The following is a 23,667-nucleotide window of genomic DNA, read 5'->3' on the forward strand; positions in this document are numbered from 1 at the left end:
TAAGTCATTGTAGAACTACATAGTGCATCCACATGGTGAGTGATAAAATTACTGATAAAATGGCTTTGTGGCTTTAATATCATGGCTGATCAGTGAATAGTGAGGGAAGCAGGACTGGACTCGAGGAAGATGAACATGGGTTCAGGACTGGTGGAAGAAACGTCAGTAACCTTTAATATCAGGATGACACAAGACCAGGGTTGTGATAGCTACTGAAAAAAATTGTAATTAGCTAGTTTGTAGCTACTTTCCCAAAATGTGTAGCTAGCTACAATTTAGCTACTTTTCCAGGAAAATAGTGCACTACCTTTTAGCTACTTTCAAAGCACAATTGTCAGAATGTTTGTGTATCTCCACCTGACACACCAAACAAACCTAACCGAGTGTGAACAAGACACTGCATCATCATGTGCCGGAAAAAAAAACACAATTGAAAAGCTGCAAATATACAAAAATCAGCAAGAAGTAAGTTTACCAACTAACCAACTAACTTGCACAACAAAAGTCATGATATCCAACAAACATTCAGGGCAAGGAAAAGTCAATCATTCCAGGTATTCCCTTCAAAAACCAGCTAAATTAATTTGATACAAACCAAACAATTTTGTGCAAAACATTGTCAACTATTGAAATAAAAGTGCTCTAATTTAAACATTTCAGCAAGATACAGACATGACATTCAGAGTCCTTTGTTACACATATGCAACACTTTAGCCTCAAATCCTCATCAGTGACCCTGGCTCTGTTTGGGGTGAGAATCAGGCCTGAATAATCTCTTCACTACTGCAGAGCTGTTGTGGCTCCACAGCAGAACTAGATTTTTAAGTAAAATAATATAATGTAATCCCCCTTTGCTGTAAAATCATTGTTAAACACAGTTCTAACACAATTTCACAATAAACAATCTTAGTTAACTGGAGTTCATGCATAACTGCTAATTCACCAACCTTTATCATTGATAGAGCAAATGTGGGAATGGTGGTCTACTGTTTCCAACTTGAATCAACTATTAACAAAGGATCCAATATTCAAGAAATGCGACACAGATTGGCACTCAGCAAAACAAGGATGAAAGAGTTGTTGGTGAAGACATTGGATAGCATCTTGGACAGCATAGAAAACAAACAACTGGATCTTCATCCAAATTAAACCCCAATGCCCAAATATACTCTCAGAAGAACCAGTTAATTGGAGGGAACATTATGTTTGGAATAGCTTAAAGTAAAAGAGGACGAGCCGGGAGATGGACAGATACAATCAGAGGAATCATGGACAAGTCATTTTAAGCTTAAACACCCAAACAGAAGGCACGCTCTCCATCATCACAAAAAGAATCTTATCCATATGGACACCAGGGGTCAGAATTGACTCAACAGCACTTATTAATAATCTTCTTGCTATATCAGTCTTATAGCTCTAAAGTAAAGCTTTAGTGTAAAGAAACAAACTCCAGACACCAAGCACATCATGGATGCTCAACTAATCAAATGTATAATGTTTGCTTTTTCAATTGGCAACACAGTGCATTGTGGCTTCAGCAAAAGATCACACACCAACAGACCTTATTTCAAATCTGCTAAGAACTGAAATGTTCCGTTCTTATTTTGTAACCTGTTTTTATAAGGGAAAAGGCACAGCATTTGTGCCCTGCAACCCCAGTACAGCATGCAGCAGATACAATTGTTTGTTCTGTTGCTGACTGAGAAGTTTAGCCATTGTGAAACTCTTACAAATTGCCATTGAAATTCAGGCCGAATGTAAAATAAACTCCAATGTGGTGCCATTACAAACAACCCACCTCACACAAGAGACCAGCTCGCAATGAAGACAACGCAATCAGGGGCTCCATACAGACAGACAGACAGGCATGCCTGTGCTATTTCAACAAGCATCTATACTGCCAAGGAATTTCAAACGTCCCTCTATGCTCCCATCACTGCAGTAAAGCATATATTCTAATCACAGTTGGGGCATTTCAATGACAAAAGCCATGAAGTTTTATTTCATGACATCAACATGTTACCCTTTACCCCTCAGTTGTCCCTCCACCCTTCAAATCAAGGATGATTATTTGATTACAGCATTGAGGGTGTGATCAGTGGACGCCTCAGTGAACCAGAGGAACACTCCGCCTTTACTGAATTCCCATCAATCGTTCTTCTTTTTCTTGCATAAACAATTGGCAGCTACAATTCCGATGTTTCTTGTCCAGCATGATGTCATCTCTTGACATTTAGATTACAACTGAGTTATAGTTGAGCAACGATCTTTTCAGTTTTGTTCCATTCCGTTTCTCCTTCCAGAAAGTTCAGATAGGAGAAAAGAATGATCTTAAGGTCAAAGTCAAAGTCAAGTCTTAAAATCAAGGATATCACATCTTGAGCTTTCCTCTTAGTCATTTAGTACCAGATTCTCCCTTCAGAGGAACGTAAAAAGTACATGTCTAGATTTAGTTCAGTTGCATTTAGTGGAATCATCATGCTTCTTGCATTTAAACTCTATAAGTATTGGACTACTATTTTGATAACTTGATAACATAACTTTTGATTTGGTTGAAAAAGAGGGTTCAGATTATGGACACAATGGAAAATTGTCCAATCAGTTTTTTTTTTCTCTGTGGCATGTTGATAGATACAACCAAGTGAGTTTGTTTAGGCCTTCGGGAGCTCAACAGAATATCTGACTCCGCAAACATAATTCAAAACCAAACATGTTTTGGGACCAGCGAACATTCTTAGCCTTCTGGAAGTCCAAGACATGTCACTGACCGCAGAATGGTAGTCTACTTAAATTTCAGTCATTTTAGCATTATCATAAAGTTTATTTTCTTCTTTTGTCCGAGGTTAGACATTTATGGTGCAAACTGAAGGCCCAGCTCTAATAGTAACTGTAGTCACAGTTTTCCACTGATAGCTACATATAGCCATATCAGTGTCAAATATTATATGCAGCATGGAATGATGTCTGTTAATCCTATGAAAACCCTCAACACACCTATGCAAATGTTCTGCTTTTAATTCAAAGTGCACAGTGTTTACATGTGTGTATATTTTGGACAGTGGTACCGTGGGCATATTAGTGAAAATGAAAGCTGGCATTGAAGTGACACAGCGATGGGTGGCTGTGGAGTTGAATTCATCCTTTCAATATTTACCCTTGCTCCAATTCCATGTTTCTTGGCTCCAGTTTTTCCTTACACCCCACTGAAGAAAAATGAGAACAAGAGACTCCAAATATTGAGCTGAGGCACAGTGACATCTCTCAACATACAGAAGGTCACAGGAAGGGCAAAGAACCATAAGAACCATAACCTCTCTGCTCAGGCTGTCCTGTAAACGTTGGCCCATATTAGCACAGCGGGCCTTCACATGACGCCACAAGCACCACCATGACCATCAGCGTAATGGGCTTCCTTCATTTGCAGATCATGTGGTTCTGATAAGAAACTTGTCAGGGGGGGTGTGGGACTCCTATATTTTATATGACGTTCCTCTGAATTTGCTGTCAAATCATCGCAGGGTTGTTTTGACATGCACCATAATTGTTGGGGCGCAGCAACAAATCACCCTGGTTCCAGTGTTTGGTGTTTCAAATCTGTGAAATTATGGGTAGGAGAAAAAAGTAGAGTGAGGGGCCAAGAAAAACACACAGCAAGAGCTCTCCTATCACGCCGCACGTACACTCAGTATGATCTCTGTCCCCAGAGCTGCAGAAATAGGAGCAAGCTTCCCTTGACCATGTCGTGTTACACTCTTAAAAAGAAAGGTATAATGGGGCATGCTATAGAAGAACCGCTCTTGGTTTCTTAAAGAACTTTTAGTGGATGGATCCCGACAATGCAGACAAGGACAGGATCCTGACTCTAAATGATAACGAAAGTGATGGTTTCTCCTCAAATGGCAAATAAATGACTATCCAGCAGTGAAACTGATTGGCAACACACTGTAGGTCCTGCATGTAGGTTCAAGAAGATAAGATGAAAATAGACAGCAGTATGTCTCATAGCTCACATCTAAAAGAGTACAAGTGTTACAACCACTCCATTGAAAGGTCCTTTACGGCAGCAGTTCTCAAACATTTTTAGTGTAAGACCGCCTTTGTGGACAGTGCCACCATGCCCGCCACCTCGTCCCTCAATGATCATGTCCATTTTGTTGTCTTTCTCTGTAGCTATTGCTGAACTGTACATACAGTGGTGCTGTTTTAGAACATTACAGATAACTCTAAGTACACACAGTATTGCCAGGAATTTTGATTGGTTGGAGCATATTTTGTTTGAATAATGTTTCATAACATCTATATTTTTAAAGTACCACCTTTTACATATTGCAGAAACAGATATAGCATCCCCTTGATGTCACCCCAGGGTTCTATGGGCCTCTGTCTGCTGCTTTACTGCTGCTTTAGGTAACAGCTTAAGATAATTTGTCTATTGCATTGCTCCAAGGAACCCTTTCTGTGCACCTGAAGTGCAATAAGTGCTACTGAAGATTGCTGTCTTGCAATTTTTCTATTTATTCATGTTATATTGTCCTATATTATTGAATTTACCATACTGTGGATACCATATACACCCAAAAACCCTAAATCACCAAGAGCCCCACACTCAAAGACAAAAGACAAATTAAACATGAACTTTTCTTGAGACTTATAAACTCATCAAAATTATAATGCAATTTAAGCATTTACAAATTTAAAGTGGGAAATATCCTTCCATTTTCACTGTCAATTAACTGGACAAGCCTCATCTAATGTTACACAATGCAGAGGCGTAAATGTATTTATTTATATTTATATTATTTATTATTATAATTATGTATTTAGCGTATTATGATATACTGTAATTGTCCATATTGCCCAGCCCTAATCTAACTTCAAAATGCTATTTTAAAGGAAAACTTAACTTCCATTGAAGGTTCACTGGTAGTTTTGGATAATTAATAAATAGTTATATTTGTATTGTAGACATCCTGATGCTTGGTTCCTATCACTGCCATTAAATAATCAGAATAGCTAAGTTTCTCTGCAAGGAAACATTTTACATTAAACCACTCAGAATCCTTACATTTCAGCAGTAGAACTATGTTAAAATTTTGTTGTTGGAATTCCGCTAAAATGGAACAGTAACAAAAACAACCTGTTCAGTTCTAAGCGAGGTTTGAAATTGGTCATGTGAAAATCAATTACATGTTTTTTTGGTGTTTAATCCCACACTATGTGGGCCTTAGGGGTAATAAAACAAAATCTATGAAAAATGTAGGACACGGGCTGTTGTAAAAAGAGTGTGGAGAAGAGAACCACTGCCCTGCCACATATATCACATACCCTGAAATGGTTTAATGCATTCTACTAAAACCTTCTGTAAGTTTTGCAGCTTACTGATAAGCGACATTAGCAACATTGTCATGAGTTGGCACATTTGCATGGAAACATAACTGATAGATATACTAATTTCAAGAATCTGATTAGGTTTTTAGCATTTAAATGAACTTTTGGGCTTTGCATTCTTAAAAGTAATTTTTAAATGGTTCTACCACAGGCGAAGAGGCTGCGATGCTGTGAATGCTCACCTCACTCAGATTTAACCTCGTGTGCTGTAGGAGAGGGGAAAAGTCACTCTCGCAGGAATGTGACTGAGAGGTCCACCAGATGTTTATGAACCATAATTATGAAATATGGCACTAATGTTGTCACGTTTTGAAATGCTAACGCTCACACACACGCAGTGAAAGTGACTGTAATAACATCCAGATGAGTATTTCTTGCTCTCAGTTTTTTTTCTCAGCTCCAGTTGGACTAAGCATATTGGAACGTGGAGCGTTTCCAAGTTTCATAAATTTGAAATATGCAGTAATGTCACAGGTCTTCCTTCCTTCCAGTTTTTCTTGCCTCCTGTGAACAACCCCAAAAAAATGCTTGATTGAGCATGTGAGCCCATCTAAAAGCACATAAGTTAGGGAGGACATAGAATGTATTGTAGAGGTGTAATCAGACACATTAGATTAATCCCTAAATCAAGCCTGCAGTTGGATTTTCCATTTTTATTAAGTTGGACATGTGCGAGAAAAAAGCGAGAATAATGTAGTCTTTGTTCTCGGTGTGCAAGTTTAGTGCAGTCGTAAAGCTGAAGAAAAAAATACACATAAAAAATGGGTGCATTGATTCACACAAATAATTAGCTTTTTTTAACACATTTATTTTTGCAAGGTTGTGTGCCGAGTTTGTGTTGTAATTTTGTAGACTCCTTATGTGTATGTGTGTATATATAAGCCTCTAATGAATATATAAAATTCTCCTGAAAGTCATGTGAACCCTAAAAACATCACCTTGTTTTTATATATATATATATATATATATATATATATATATACATATATATATATACACACACACACACCCATGCAAACCAGATAACCCATGCAAACCATGAAGCTTTGCCAAATACATGAATTCATTTGCTTTGGCACTTAAATGGCTGGAGTTATTATAGAAAAGTAGGGGAAAACCTTGAGAATGAACATACATACACATACATACACATACATACACATACATACACATTCATGCAACATAATTTCAGTGTGCATGTTAGCTTGCTTGTAGCATGGATGTAGCATTATTCGCATTTTGACCAACCATAACTGCAATTTAGATGATTCACTGACACTCAGGGGTAAATATAGGTTGAAAAGGATTTGCAAATCATCGTATTCTGTTTTTATTTATGTTTTACACAACATCCCAACTTGGAATTGGAATTGGGGTGGTAATATACAGCACTGTGCAAAAGTCAGCTGGGTGCCTGAGACAGCTTCATATGAAACATCTCATGGTTACAATTTACAATTAACTGACAGCAAGATTTGCTTCATAAAACAGACACCATGGCTGATTATCTAACATAAGCTTCATTAAATCAGCTAAGGCTGATATCTCCTCTCTGTTTTTAAAAGCAAAAATAGAGCACAGCAGACACGAGGAAGCATTCAAATGTAAACCTGATACAGTACGAGCTTTTATTTTGACTTAATTTGACTTCTACTATAACTAGTAATTCTACCTCTAATAGTAACAAATAATGAGAATTAATATTATTTTTTAGTAGTACTAAACATACGAACATAAGTGACATAAGAATTGCTAAACATTGCACTTAAATGTTATGTAGTTAAAAATTATAATACTTCCCATATGTTGCTTTTTCAAACATTAGGGAAAAACTTTATGTAGTTACAATCTATACTTACAAGGAACATCAGAGACTTTTTTTTCCTTGCATTTTTTTGTCAGCCCCCTCTTTTTTTGCAGGGCAAAAACACACTTCAAGCTTTATATTTAAACAATTTTCATGGCTGTGATGTTTTTTGCACAAACAACATCATTGACATTCAAATGTGTATTTGAGAGAGAGAGAGAGAGAGAGAGAGGAAGCTGACCTTGACTTTAGGAGATGCTAGTGTGGTTATTGATGTCTGAGGCTTTGGCACTCTTGGGGGGTATTAGAAGACTTTAGGAAATGTGGCTGGGGGGCTGGGGGGCTGGGGGGTGGGGATTGGTAGCCTAGCTCCATAATTCCCAGGGCTCATTCTGATCCAGCAGCATGTTACCCCAAGTAATTCCAGTTTTGTCACTTCCAGCGCAGCTGTGAAAGGGTGGAGGGGTAGAAAGCAATAGAGTGGACATTTTGGTTTTGGCTCTGTACTCTAGCACAATTGAAAGTGACAATGACTATGAAAGTGCACGAACTTTAATTCAGGAGTATTTACAGGTATATTACATGAATCACTTAGAAATCAAAGTTCTCTTCAAAAATTCTCTTCATACTAGAGCTGGGCGATAAAATGATAACCATAATTATTGTGATATAACTTTCCCTGATAAAACAATAAGAAACATTTGATAAATATTTGATATGATACACCATTCTCACACTTCCATGTTCTAGCAAAAGCCCTGGCAGCTTTTTCTACTGTAACACTGCTGTCACCAGGAGAGGACACACTTAGAGTTTTTCAACATGATTAGGGGGCGAGGGGGCGATCGGTGATCTGTTCTCCTATGACCAAGTGTGAGTGACAAGATAAGTGGCATAACTGTATAAATCTACAGTTAACTCACCTTTCTGTACATCCTAACAAGCTTTAGCAGTGTTAAATCATGCCTGCTCCTCACAACTAAACAGCTGTTACAGCTCTTGGTCATATTTTAGTATTAGTGCATTCCCAAGCAACAAAAGTGAAAGAAAGAAGTGGGTTCATGCAAATTACAGCCCCAATTTAAACGAATGTAAACTGAGGAAGTTGTGAGGTATTGGAAAGCAGGAGAACGCTATATTTAGAGGATAGCTGTTTTTAGCAGCAGGCTGTCACACACACAACACGGCACATTTATGTTAGTGTAGATCAAACAAGACACAAAAGTACTGCTGTCATACCGTAAAGGAGGACTCTGTATGGTGTTGATATATTGCGGATCACCCGTTAAATTACTATTGAGAATTCCGGTCATCTGCCAGCTGGTGTCTGAATATTGTGATGTGCTCTGAGATGGATGTGGTAGGAGTGCTGGCAGTAACGTGGTGTGATCCATCACTGACGTACTGTGCCAGCTAATGTTTGCTGTTCATACTAAGTTTACGTTGTTGTAAAACTAAACGTTTTAGCACTGTGTAACGTTTCGGAGCGATGAGGAGGTGGATGCATATGCGGAGATAAGCAAGATGTAAGGGGGAACGAGGAGGCGGACGCACACGCTGAGATATCGAGATTTATGGGCAAGTCCAGGGTCGTGGTCATAACAGTCCAGGTTCATGTAGCCGTTACGGACAGATTGGGGGACAGACATAACCAAAAAAAAACAGAAGCCACATCAAACAAAGACCAGATACAATCATACAAAGACTGGCAAACGAAAGGGGCAAACACAGGGCTTAAATACACGGAACAATGAGGGACAGGTGAAAACAATCAGGGGCGGAGTTACAAAACCAAAACACGAACACGTGGACAGGACTGGGAGGGGCCAACAATGACAGTACCGATACAGACGATACAGAACGAGGACAAAAAACGGAGGGAGGACGAGGAGGCACAACACAAAACGACGCCGAACGAGAGATGACCAGACACTGGACGAGGAAAACAAGAACGAATGACAGACCACGCAAAAGACAGGGGAACAGGCACCAAGACAGACACAGGAACGGAAACGGGTACAGAAACAGGGACAGGGACAGAAACAAAAGGAGACACAGGAACGGGAACCACAACAGGAACGGGAACTGACACAGACACAACAGCAGGAAACAGGACAAAACCAGGGACCGAACAGGGCAGAAACGAAGGAACAGAAACCGACACAGGAGGCACAGAAGGACCACGGGGAACAGAGACAGAAACGGAAGGCCCAGGGGGAACAGACACAGGCGAGGGCGGGACGGGTGGGAACAAAGGGGATGTAATTTCCAGGGGGGCAGGCAGGCCTGCTACAACGTCCACCAGGACTGGCGGCGGGTCCGGAGGTGCGGTGATGCTCGTGTTCCCTCAGCGCCAGGGGATTTGCTGTCTCCGGCTTGGTGGCGTTGGGACACGTCGAACTCAGGCTGCTTAGAAACAGCCGGAGTTTCGTCCCAACGGAACAACCACATGTCGGAGTCTCGCTTACCTGTTGCGTCCTGTGGGTGCCAGTCTTTCTGTAAGGGGGAGCGAGGAGGCGGACGCACACGCTGAGATAAGCGAGATTTATTATGGGCAAATCCAGGGTCGTGGTCATAACAGTCCAGGTTCATGTAGCCGATACGGACAGATTGGGGGACAGACATGACAAAAAAAACAGAATCCACGTCAAACAAAGACCAGATACAATCATACAAAGACTGGCAAACGCAAGGGGCAAACACAGGGCTTAAATACACAGAACAATGAGGGACAGGTGAAAACAATCAGGGGCGGAGTTACAAAACCAAAACACGAACACATGGACAGGACTGGGAGGGGCCAACCATGACAAAAATCCAGATTCAGGGTCAGAACAGTCCAGGGTCAAGGAACCAACACGGAGAGATCTGGGTACATACATAATAAACAGAAACGCAGAACTACACATCAAACAAAGACCAGCAAGAGACTAGGGAAAACACAGGGCTCAAATATAACAGGGATAACGATGGTCAACATGACACAGGTGGAAAACAGGTGGTTACAATCAGGGGCAGAGCCAAGAAACAAGGGGGCAGGACAGGAAAGAAGCAAAACAAAGAAAGCACATGTAAACAAAAGCACATGGAAGACTGAAACCAAAACAAAAGCACATGGATGACTGGGAGGGGCCAATCGTGGCACACTGTTGTTGGCCATTTATTTAGCATTTGTAATGGCACTCGTCACCAAGCAGCTAAAAAAAGTTTTCTTTCTTAAATTTGGACTGTTACACTAACTCTGGCCATGCTTTTCCAACTGATAAAAACAGCTCACCAGACACTTTCTCCCACTCTTCCAAGACAGATAAGTGAAATGTTCCACTGTTTGGTCAGTGTTTGTCATGCTCTGACCAGAAAGGATAGTTTAAAACAGCAGTTAACCACAGAGGAGCAAAAAAAAATCTTTCAAACTTAAAAGAAATAATGATTTGACATTTATCACTGTCGATATGTATCAATATCGAACTTATCATAATACAAAAATATGAATTTTGTTTATCGTGATACCATTTTTGGCCATATTGCCCAGCTCTACTTCATATATAGTTTCCCCATTTTGGGAAAGTGTAAGCAGTACAGCTGTTGACTGCTTAGCTCAGCAGTAACATTGTTTAATAAGAAAAACAAACAAAGGCGGTTGCTGGAGCTGAGTCTTGCCCCTTAGTTTGTGGACTAGAGAAGTTTCTGTGTGAGTAAATCAAGCCGTACAGACATATGCAAATGACCCTCAGTCAAATGACATGTTTTGTTGATTTTCTAAGTGAAAGTAAATTAACAGAAAACACAATTGAATATGGCATTTCTAATTTTTTTCTGGAAAAAAAAATTGTTCACTATTTCTGTTTATTTGCTGAGAACATATTGAACAAATAAAACATAAAATATGCAATGCATCGTAAGTTTTTCATAAGCCACATTTCATGTTTGTTTTTTTAACTTTATTTGTTAAATTCAGCTAATAAACAGTAATAAAGATGTGAGTCTTGGTCCTCCCGAGGTTTCTTCCTCCTCCAGCTCTGAGGGAGTTTTTCCTTGCCTCAGCGCTCACGGGGGTTCTGTATATTCTGTATATTATGTTCAGTGTTTTGTCTGATTCTCTGTGCTGTGATTCCCATTTTTGTAAAGCTGCTTTGTGACAACATCAGTTGTAAAAAGCGCTATATAAATAAATTTGATTTGATTTGATTTGATAATTGTGCAGTAAGAGGTCCTCTGTATAGGATGCATTTTTACATAGAAAATCAGCAACTATATTCCTTTAATACAGCAGTTTGTTGTTTCTGTATACGTCCATGTAACTGCTGTGATGTTCAGTTCATGGTGGGCGTGATCAATCAACAGTACCATATTACAGCATACATTAATGTTCAAGCATACTTGCTTTCAGAAGCTAGCTTGCTAGATTTGTGGCATATATCTTTGATATATTGATATATCTTTTAATGTTGTGATACATAATGCAGCAAATTTGAGGGCCCTCAGAACTGTACCTCAGGGGTGTGGAAATTAAATATAAAAACAAACAGCATTTAGAAATACACATATTGTCATACAAGTATGGTCATACAATGCAGTTTTAGTAGTGTAAATAAACAGTAGGTTTCTGGGGAAATTGCTCCCACTTGATGTTGTCCGCTCATGTGCTCGTGCATACACCTGCGCTTTGGCTCTATAGAAGTGTAACTCCTCTGGTTCTTGAGAGTATCTCATCTGATCCAGGCCAGGCCCAGTGTGGAAGGTGTTTCCATCTGAGCTCAATCAATGGTCTTTAGTATCTGATATGTAAAGGCTAGCTGGTAAACATGTCAAATTAGTGCTAATGAATGACTTCTACAGCAACAAAGAGAGCCAGGAGTGGGAGCACAGCCATCTGTTAGGGAGCAGTACTTCACTTCCTTAGTTTGTACAGAGAAACAGCAGCATTTTTTCTGAGGCTCTGTTAAAATGTTTGGCGCAAATCTAAAGGGACAGTGAAATCAACTGTGACTGTGATTAAAGGGGAACAAGGGGAAGAAGACTGCATATTTCCCAAAAGGTTTTCCGCTATTCTTATAAGCTTGACATTATAACAGTAGAAGAACCCTTTTGAATATAACATAGAACCTTTTGCAAAAAGGGTACAGCACATTGTCTATTACTCTGAACCTTCCATGATGCAAAGAAACCTTTAATCATGCAAAGGGTTCTTTGAGTGTTCATGGTTCTATATAGAGCCATCTTCTTTACTCAAGTACCAGGAATGCATTGTACAGTATATTATTCATCTTTTCCAGCAACAGATTAAAATTTGCACAAGAAAGTGCAGAAATATTCCATTTAAATGTTTGCTCCCTGTAGAAGATGTGTTTTTACTTAAAATTTCAGCATGTGATTTGACTGGTGGTGTTTCAACCTTTTGCACGTGACTGTTTGTGTGTAAGCCACAGAATTCTATATTACTATCTACTACTACTCTCTTGGTGGCTGTGAAACAGATAAAGCATGTAACTCGCAGTGAGAGCTAGCCAGGCTAAAATACAGCCTCCACATGGTTTGATTATTATTACACTATTTTCCAACACATCAGCACCTCATTAGGCTAACAACAAATTATTTACAAGGAAAGTCTCTCTTATTACTGTTTATCTAAATCCACATTTCTGTAAGTGACTTTAGCCAAAGGTAGCTCATCAGAACAAAAACGAAAAGACTTTATATCTGGCAAGAAAACCAATAATTTCACATTTTTCATAGATTTTTAATTTTATTTACTATTTCTTGTCTGAGTAATGAAGCCTGTTAAAAAAGGAAAGTCAACGATGAAGAATGAATGAAGAGCTACAGTGAAACAAAACAGCCATCCATCCATCCATCCATCCATCCATCCATCCATCCATCCATCCATCCATCCATCCATCCATCCATCCATTTTCTAAGCCGTTTCTCCCTCAGGATCACAGGGGGTGCTGGAGCCCATCCCAGCAGTCATCAGGCAGAAGGCAGGATACACCCTGAACAGGTCGCCAGTCCATCGCAACAAAACAATTACTTTGAATTAATCTACCAACAAAATTGAGTTGTGAGGAGAAATATGAAGTGGTGCACCATCGTCCACCACAATGCTCACAGTGGGAGAGAAATTTTTTGTAGATAAGTTGCTGTTGTTATATTGATGATGTGCTGGGCTGTGGGGTAGTTAGTGCCTACTGTCATGAGAATGTGTATTGGGGGAGGTGACTTGCCTGCTACCTCGGCTTTTTCAGGAGTGCTGAATGGTGGTTATCCCTTGTTGTCAGTTCAATAAAAGAGGATTCACCTTTAAACCGCATCTTATTCTATGCCAATACCATGAGGTGTCTTATTTTATTAGTTGTTTAGACAAACATTAATGGTTAAGCATATAAAGGTAACTGTTGTCGACATAGTTTTATGTTAAGTTTGCTTTATTAGACCTTTGTAAGCAAGAAATGTGATGCAAGTGGACCATCACACGTTTTAGTTGAATGCTCCTGCTCTAGGATTTTTCCTAAAGGTAGAATAAATGCTGTGCAAACTGTTGATAACTTATTTTAAGTATAGTTTAAACACAGCATTCTAGTAATTATTAGCAATGGTTACTCTCCATTGCACCTATCTTAGGGTTGGATCAGACCTGGTGCCCAAGGTCCAAAACCCCAAGTCTAACTGTGACTTAAGCGCATATAAAAACACATGCACACATACGCAGATGTTATCGGAGCTGGAGGCTGCCTCGGGGGCCGCCAAATGAATGTTGAATGATTATGGGAGAGGGCCTCGCATGTGTTTTAAGTGTTTTCATTGTGATGAATGGCTCATGAAATCCCCATGCTGATCCCAGACCTCTTCCCACGGGAGTGAAAGAGGGAGACTTCCACTTTTTCTTATATTCAACCTCTCCCATTCTCTTCCCCCAACCCCCATTAAATGCCCAGCACACATTTTTCCTGCATCCTCCTAAGTAATCATAGAGATCCCAGTAAAATCATAAAAATGCACCCATGCAGCTCCAGTAAATGCAGTTAAGACTTGCTTATGCAATTGCTTATATTATATGCACAAGTATCTCCAGAATGGTATCTTTACAGGAGAGGGAAAAATGTTCTTTACTTTCAATGTAAATGAATGTAAAGAGATTTTGCTCAAAGCAATTTTAGAGCATTTATATTGGTCATCATGAAATTTTCACACAAAGTAAAGGAGAGGTGCTAGGCTTGAATTATGCTGAAAAATATTCATAGTTTTAACCTGCGTTAATGTAAGAGGTCATTTCTATTGGTTCATTTGTCATGAAATGTTCACTTTTTTTACATTTTCATTTCCTTCATTTTTCAGCTGTTTTGTTCTCTTTATTTTCTGTGAATACATTCAGTTCTATTTTACTATAGAGCACCAAAACACGTTTTGCTTCATAACACCTGAACCGAGATGTAGACAGACAAAATTCTTTTTGTGCCTCATTCCTTGGGTCAAGCCAAACAACCACCATTTAGCTCCGCCCACTTAGATGTTTTGCTAATTTGCATAATATGCAAAACCTACTTTTGTGAACTAATCCTACAATTTTCTGGTATCAGAAAACTCAGAAGTGTCTGTTTATCAGTAATTATCAAAAAATCTTGATATTTGCAAAGATTATGGCTGCCATATGCTACTTAGCCCTTCTGACAAAATTCAAAATTCACTTAAGACTCTATAACTTGAAGATGCTTTAGCCAAAACATTGAAACTTTATATGCTTATTCAAGACAAGATTCTGTGAGTGCCTTTCAATTTTGGTGGGCATATGTCACTAGGGGGCAGGGCAGTTGCCAATTAACTGTTTCTCAGCATCTGTGCACCTGATCAGACTGAAACTTGGCAGACATCATCTACTACACATACTATAAGTGAATCTTGAAGGCTTATTTGATACATTGAAATGTATGGCCACCATCAGCCAATCAGCATTCAGAAGGCCTTTGACAGGCTTAACATCCAATCATCATGAAACTTGACTGGTGTCCACTTCCTAACAAACAGTCTCAACAGCTTCAAAAGATTTGACCACAGGGGGGCACTATACATAAAATAAACCTATTATTACATGTCATTACTATATTATTACAATTCTGATGAAAATTCCAAATTAATCAATTGTAGAACATCATGTCAAACAATTTTGCAAATATATATTTATTAAAAAACCTCACCGTTTTTTAGTAATCGTTAACTGTTCGAAAACCATACTTTTCGAACTAGTCTCTGGATTTTCAGCCAAACTTTTCAAAATTGGTCTAGCATAACTCTCAGGCATCTCTAGGTAAATAATTATCAAAAAAATGTTGACTTTTCTACTCAGGGACATGTGGATTAGTCAACTAATTACTGCAGTCATGGCACTGCTAACTTGATTTGCTATAACTCAAAGACCATGAGACAGTCAATGGCCAGATCACCTCCAAACTTTAAGTATCATTACATACCAAGACTTTAAGGGTGTATGCCACTTTTTGTCCAGATTGGCCTTTAGGGGGCACTTCAGCACTCAAAAGCACTTAAAAATCAATTCAATTGCTATTACAATGTTATTACAAGGTTGATCAACAATAATTAGTGCCATGTGACTCAGTTCACTCACCTGAACAGCTTTCTAGTTGCATGTCATGTCAAAAATTGTACTGCTTGTCTGGTATTTTGCCTTATTTGTTCAATGATTTCACTATACAAAGGCTTGTTATACAAAGGTCAAAAGGTCATTCACAGCAAAACCTGGTGAACGTCTATGGTTTTAGTCCTTGATCAATACTGATATCATACTGAGGCCTTTTGACAAATTCTGCCCCACTTTCACTGAGCTGCTGTACACATAAAGGGCCTTTAGTGCATTAGGCCTCACTATGGCCTACATCAAGTCAAAGGGTTAAATATAGAACCAATCTACTGTGCAAGTGGTACTATGTGAGAAATCCTGCCATTAGTCATGTAGTTCTGACATCTATGTTGAAAACCTCTTGGGTGTTTTACAAACCAGTGTATATCAGTACATATGAATGGAAACTTATAATGTGGATAAAGGCCTCTGCTCATTGTTTATGGCACCTAAAGGCCTTTTGATTAACTGACACCATTTCAGTTCTATTCACTCTGCCTTTGAATAAGATCCTCTTGGAAGTTTTTTGTCCTCCTCGAAGTACTCAATTATTCATAGTCAGATATTTCTGAACTATTCTCACCACTCATTGAGAGCAATATTGCCATTTTACAATTACCCAAACCATCGTGGGTTAAATTCTTATTTATGGTAATTCTGGTCATTTGAAAGCTAAATATTGAATAAAAATGCTTGTAGTCAAAGGACTTCACAATGTATAAAAGTTGTTTGGTTTGGGGCTGTAAAGTCACCAAACACCTCGGAATGTACTGAAAAAAAAATTTCAGCCCGAAGGAAGCCTTCCCTGCCTTTGCTATTTTTAGCTTGCATCCTTTAGTAGAATTCATTAAGAATACACATATCCATTTACATTCGCATTTTAAAATACACAAACTTTTTCTTCATGGTCATGTGAGTTTCCTCTCTTTCACTGAAACACAACATAAGTGCTATTATCACTCCCGAGTGGGGAATCAGAATTACTTTGGGGAAAACAAATTATACAGTATGTAAAGTTATATGTACAGTCACTGAGCTAAGTTGTTTAATTAGTTGTCATTTTATCTCAATTTTATATCATACAAGTTTTATGTATATTTTAATTTGTGTCAGCACAAAATGGTTGCAACTTTTCTAGCACCAAGTGTTACCTTCTCTTAAAGATTATGTACAATTCAGTAAAGCATCTTTTTTCAAAAGGAGGGTTTTGACATGATAGTGACAATATATCATTCTTATCTAGTATAAAGTAGTTTTTTTATCAATACAGTTAAAAAATTCAATCTAACACATAGAACCACACAAAGCACCAGTCATTAAGTGATGATGCCAGAGCGTTATATTGCAACAACTACAACACTGACCTCTGCCTGTGTTATTTTCTTTGAAACCATCAAATACATTTCCAGTGTTATCTCAAGAACTGCTGGACGACGAACCCCTGCTCTGATGCAACACCATGGTCAAGAGCCAAATGTCACAATCTTCCGCAGTGGCTCACTTTGAACCGCAGTTGGTCAATATCTGGCACTGGCCATTTTAAATCAAACCACTAAATCAGAAAACATAACACTAAATGCATAACAAACAACGAAAAAATCTTTCTGAATTCAAATTTGTGTCCTTTCCAATCCAAACTGTTTTGAATAATTGTCAAAAGAAAACATCACCTTGCACAATATCGTCAATTTGCTCAGCCTTCATACCAAATTTTCAAGGCGAAGCCTAGCGTGTATTGCCTTTGGCTTGCACACATCAAGAGTGTCCTGATCTGGGATGAATGTGGTGTTGTGTAAGTATGATATATGCCCAAAAAAAAGAAAGGTGCTCTAGCCAACACCATACTGACAGGGGGTAAGCATTGGGCAAGACCTACTCCTTCACCCACTTGAGTGCATAGGAGGGGGGAGGAATAAGTGGTAAGAGAAATACAGATTTATAGAGGAGAGTTGAACTGAACCGTGAGCATGAGAAGCATATCTGTCAGTGTTGGGGATTAGTGTAAAAGCTTCCAAAGAAAAAGCTTGTAAGAAGCTTCTAGTTTATCTGTAATTCATCGGATAATATCAAATAGGATAATAACTTCCAAATTTCCAAAGTCATGTAGTTTTTAAGTACCTCAATTACTTGGCTCAGTCATGCTGTTCTAATTACTACTACAAGCCTTTGCTTATTGTTACTGCTTTGGCCCTCCTAAAATGATCTGCTCATCTCAAGGAAAGTCCTGTTTTATGAATGCTTTAGGGCTAATACATAATGCTCAGATTCAACCAGCACAATCAATGATAATAGTCTATATTACCTTCAAACACCCCCTACATCTAACCTTATACTAATGAATCTGACCCAGCCAAAGACTTCTGAATGAGTCAATTAGCTGGAGCAGTTGGTTGGTTGGAACTAAAATATCCAGGAAGGTAGATCTAGAACCAAGTTAGGTGCCCAGTGGTGTAATGTAACATAGCCCTCTTCTCCACTATAGGGCTGAAAGGTTTTATTTGTGGAGAGTAACTGTTCCAGTGCACACTTGTTGGTGTGTAATACAACGGTGTTCAACATGTTTTCCTCAGCATGGTTAGCTAAATGCTCTGAATATTCAGATTGGTTTGACATTTATGCCATTTTGTTTTCTTGCCGTTTGCTTACCCATTCACCAAATGAATTAATGCAGTGCAAGAGTTTCAATTCATCATTCAGTACGTGTCAAATCATGAATTTAACTATTGCTAAATGTTAAACAGTGCTGCTAACTAGAAGAGAGGAGTTAGTAAGCATTAGCTTAGCTAGCATGCTAAAACCTCACCATAGAAAAAGTTTGATTCTAACAGACGGTGCACCGAGACAATTTTTAATGATAGATCTGAAGGAAAACAAATGAGTAGATAGTATTGAAGAGACAAGCCAAAATGAAACTTGTTCTGTGGTGATTGGATCTTTAGCTTGCTAGCTAAACTAGCTTAGTTAGCAGGCTAACTAAGTGCCACATCATAATTTAGATACCGTCTAGCTGGTGATCTGCTGACACAAGTGTAGACGATAAAAACTGAAAAAGGGACTGGTGTTGGAGTAACAAAGCCAAAATAAAACCTGTTTTGCAGTGTTTGGAGCTGTGGCCTACTGACTAAGCTAACGTCTAGCTTATTGTAAAGCTAGATGTCACTGCGCCACTGTAGTGCATAGTTTTTCCAGAGAATTGCGTGGAGATTTGTACTCCTGAGTGAGTGCAAAATTAATGGGCTTCATGTGGAGCTTTTGTAAACTTGTAAAATATGGAGCTTTTGTAAAAAAAGCTTATTCATCTGTACTTATAGGACAGTGGAAGAGGTCTCGGTTTGCATGCAGATCAAGATTTAGCTATAAAACAGGTGGTTTTCTGTTGTTGACAAAAGATATATAGACACATATAAATAGACAGATGAAAGTAGATAGGTCTCTAAACTGTACACTTGTAGGTCTCTAGACTGTACACTTGTAATGTTGCTGCAAAGCAGTGCAGCAGGGATGTGAGGGGATAATAAACTGTGCAGCAACAGATGAGTATAGTCAGTAATTATACACCTAAAAAGTGCATCTCAATCCTGGTAACATGGCCAGTGAGTACAGATACAAGGTAAGTGTAACTAATAATCTGGCAACAGGCAACTTTGCCAAATTGTTAACAACAGGCAACTTTTAGATATTAACAAAGGAGAGAAAAAAAACAACAAAGAAAGGAGAGAGACCCTCTAGCCACCAGAGTAAGACAAAGAAGAAGAAAGGAGAGAGACCCTCAAGCCACCAGAGTAAGACAAAGAAGAAGAAAGGAGAGAGACCCTCAAGCCACCAGAGTAAGACAAATCTGAATAGAGTGAAAGGGGAAAAGAAAGACAGTAGATTTATCGTCCTGTGCTATAGGGGTCTCCAGACCATTAATGCAAGTTTTACAATGGCATTAAAGTCCATGCTGGGCCTGTGTGACCCACAGGAAGTGCCTCATCAAATATTTAAGGGGCTCAAGGTGACATCATGGTATTGTAATTATTTCAATTATTTAGTGTGTTGGGGCCACCGACTCCCATGACATCACTGTCGTGGTTAAGGTGTTGAAAAAGGAACATGCTGGTAGTTGTATTAGTAGAGGGGCAAGCATTCAAATCTGCCAGTATGTGGGTAAATACACACTTCCAGTGAATTACAACATTGAGAGCTTTGGCCATATTCATAAACTCATATAACTTACCCAGAAACAGCTTTCACAACTCAGTTTTGCACAAGAGATACCAATGAGGTTAATCCAGATACATGAATCACATTCAGAATCAGAGCACCATTGGCCTGACAGTTGTAATGGTCTTTTTTCCAATAATTATGACTTATAAGGAAGGCACATGGTAGTCTATTGGTGCCAAACATTATCTTGTATGAGGACAAATATGAGAAATTGTAGGCCAAATGGGGGTGGGAATGTAGACTAATTAGTTTGAAAATAAACTGAGTGTGAAATTTCTAAATCAAACCAAATGCCTCATAAAGGGTGGCAATTGTGCACTTGACAACATCTAACAGACAACAAGACTGTCGTTAGCTCACGGATGTAATAAAAATTGGTTGAAAATTCCTCCTAAAACCTTAGATTAAGCGAGTAGATGTGTGTTGTGTGTGCAGAGAACACATTACATGCTGTAATAAATTAAATAAAGCATTACCTCTTACAAAGAAAACACAGTTCCATTAGTTATGAATACCATTTTTGATAGTGATATAGATTGTAGTCTAGAAGTCAAAAGAACGTGGACTAGAGGAATTTGGAGGTGAGTTTTAAAGGAGGTGTATTCTTGTTAGAGTTGGATTTTGCTGCAACCCAGTACCAAAAATTTAGCAAATTTCTTTAGACAGATTCTCGCTATGAGATTAGGCAAGATTAGGCAAATGGTTAGCTAGATGTTAGAAAAAACTGTTTCGCTTGTGAGGCCCATCAAAATCTTATTAAAAGTCTTAACATCTAAAAAATTGATCTGACGCCACTGGTAAAATCGGACAAAAACAGTCTAAATAATTAGTAGTCTTTGTAGCACAAGTGTTTTTTTTTTTTTGGATTCTTCTGGTTATTGTACATGCACACATCTCCACAACAAGCTTTTGCCTGTAGCTCTTTTTATTGAAGGGTAGGACTTTTCCTGTAAACTGATTCCATGTTGAGCATTACATGATTTCCCATTCATATTCCAGTGACTCTCTCCTCCTTTATAACATCTGTGGCCCTGTAATGATCCTTGGCCTTGTCACAGTTTACTTAAGCCATCATAGTACAATAAAACATGGGCACACTTTATTTGGATGATCCTCTTTAGATGACCATAGGCTCAAATTAACAAGTTATGTAATAAAACAAATGTGTTGGAGTTAAGGTTGGGTTTAGAACCAGGTTTAGGTTTAGGATTAGGACGGATGTCTGGTGTGAAGTAGAGGTTAATGTTAAAGTGAGCGTTATGTCTAGTAAGGCCTGACAAATATAAACATTATGTTGCCTTTGGTATTATGGATCTATTTTAAGGGGGCTAGAAATACAAATAACCACTAATATCAGCCTAAATAATGTAATATTTATGTTTTTGATTTCAATTTTACAGTAGCTTTGATTAAACTGTGCTTTACTAACAGACTCCACTTAACTGTCAGTTCTCGTCTGTTTTCCATTGTCCTATTGAAGTCATTAAAAAACATCAATTGCGCAATATTTAAGCGTGGTCTGGATAGAGGGTGTGTGTTTATTTTCATTCACAACAAATCAACAAAACACAATTGCACCAGGGGCATTCAAACGATTGCATTTAACTGTATGTTTTAGAACATAATTATCACTGTTGGGACAAAATCTCCAAAAAGTAAGTGTAGAGAGCAGGATAGAATGTTTTAACTTTTAAAGTACGTCAACAAGATTTTGTAGCAAGACTCGTTCATTCATGGTTCATTCATCTTTTTCATTCATGGTTCATTCATCTTTTTCATTCATGGTTCATTCATCTTGAAAACTTGAGACAGTTTAAATGAAAAAATGAAAAAAAATAAGCTGTGATCTCTTTTTTTCTCTACCATTCTATTGTTGCACATGCTACTAAAACAAACACCACAAAATGCTAAGCAATGCTAAGCAGGGCCACCACTGAACAAAGGATTGAATGAATGAATGATTCAAGAAATTGAAACAAGATTAGCTTTACAGGCCTATCAACCTCTCTAGGCCACAACAGTTAGAGAGACTGAGATGATGCTTCTTTTGAAAAGCTTCCATGATTTAATCATTTGCCTTTGTTTTTCCTTCTAGCAGTCTATACGTGGTTCTTGTCAGCAAAAACTTGCGAATTTTATTTTCCATGAAAATGATCTGAACTAATGAGCCTAGATTGAGGCATCAGATTGGGCTTTTCTGGTTTGCTCGTCTGCAGCAGCTGAAGGAAATAATCAGGGGGAAAAAGTTTAATTTCGATGCGTTGGAAGTGCTCCTCAAACACTGGAAACTTGTTCATTAAATGACCTCATTGGGGCAACACCCTGAGAGGAACAGATCAATAGTTAGCATATGCCTTTAATAGCTGATCTCATTGTTTGGTGTGGTACACTACAGACTGGACTTCCTGCTCCATATGCTTTCTGGCTTAGCAGCAACATGATGATGTCATGCACCTGTTCGAGAGTGCAAGGGTGCTTTCGGTGGTCTCCTTCCACCTACCTCTCCTATTTGTCCTTGTCTTCAGTCTCTTAATCATTCCCTCATATATTAATCATCAACATATAGAAGTAGTCTCTCTTTTCTCTCTCTGTCTGTTCACCTATTTCAGCCTATCCTTTGTTATGACCCTTTCCACAGAGAAGACTAGAAACTCAAAACACAGTCTACAAGAATATGGCTTGCACTGCTTTACTGTAACCTGCCAGCACTTATTAAATTAAAAGGGGAATGAATAGTTACATTTTGGTTGTATACAAAAGGGTTAACATCTTGAAACCCAACAGAATACTGTCAAATTATTTATTTTTTTCACTCTGTCATATCTGGGTAGATAGGGCCAAGGAAGCTCACGTAACTGACCAGAGGGCCTTACTTGTTAGATTATCTACCAACATACTAAGAACTGGAAGTGCAATCAACCAATCACAGATAACAATTCTGATCTACAAAGGGTGGTAGCAACAACAACAACAACAAAAAAAAACATCAGCCTAAGCCTTTTGGAAGTACTAGATATATCACTGGCTGAAACCACATTTCTGTCGGTTGTTAGAAATGGAAAACAATGACAGCTCTAAGCCAAGTTCTTCACTGAGTCAATGTAAAGCTGCTACACACAAGCTAAAAAATATGCCAAATATCAGTTTTTCATCTAAAATGACCAAAAATTGCACTGGTGTTAGCTTAGTGCTACAATACTTTTAGAAAGCCTGTGGTGGGCTAGCAGAAATTAGCATTGTTGTAAAACAGTTATGAAGTTATTGGTCAAAGAATGTTGGAGATGGAGCTGCCGGGTAGAAGAAGAGGTAGACCTCAGAGAAGGTTTATGGATGTAGTGAAGGTGGACATGGAGATGGTTGGTGTAAAAGTAGAGGAGGCAGTGGATAGGGCAAGATGGAGGCAGATGATCCGCTGTGGCGACCCCTAAAGGGAGCAGCCGAAAGAAGAAGAAGAAGAAGAAGAAGAAGTAAAAAAGTTGTAGTTCTAATAGTCATGGCTTGCCATTGTTTTTTAAGGGGGAAAGTAGTAATTAAGGCCTAAGAACAGCACCTCACAAACAAGTGAAGTACATTTTTCTCTACAATCTTATGATGGAAATGCATTTGCTAAATAAGTCATGTAAATATGAAT

Source organism: Pygocentrus nattereri, chromosome 16 (assembly GCF_015220715.1).
Source record: "Pygocentrus nattereri isolate fPygNat1 chromosome 16, fPygNat1.pri, whole genome shotgun sequence".
In the NCBI taxonomy this organism is placed as follows: Eukaryota; Metazoa; Chordata; class Actinopteri; order Characiformes; family Serrasalmidae; genus Pygocentrus; species Pygocentrus nattereri.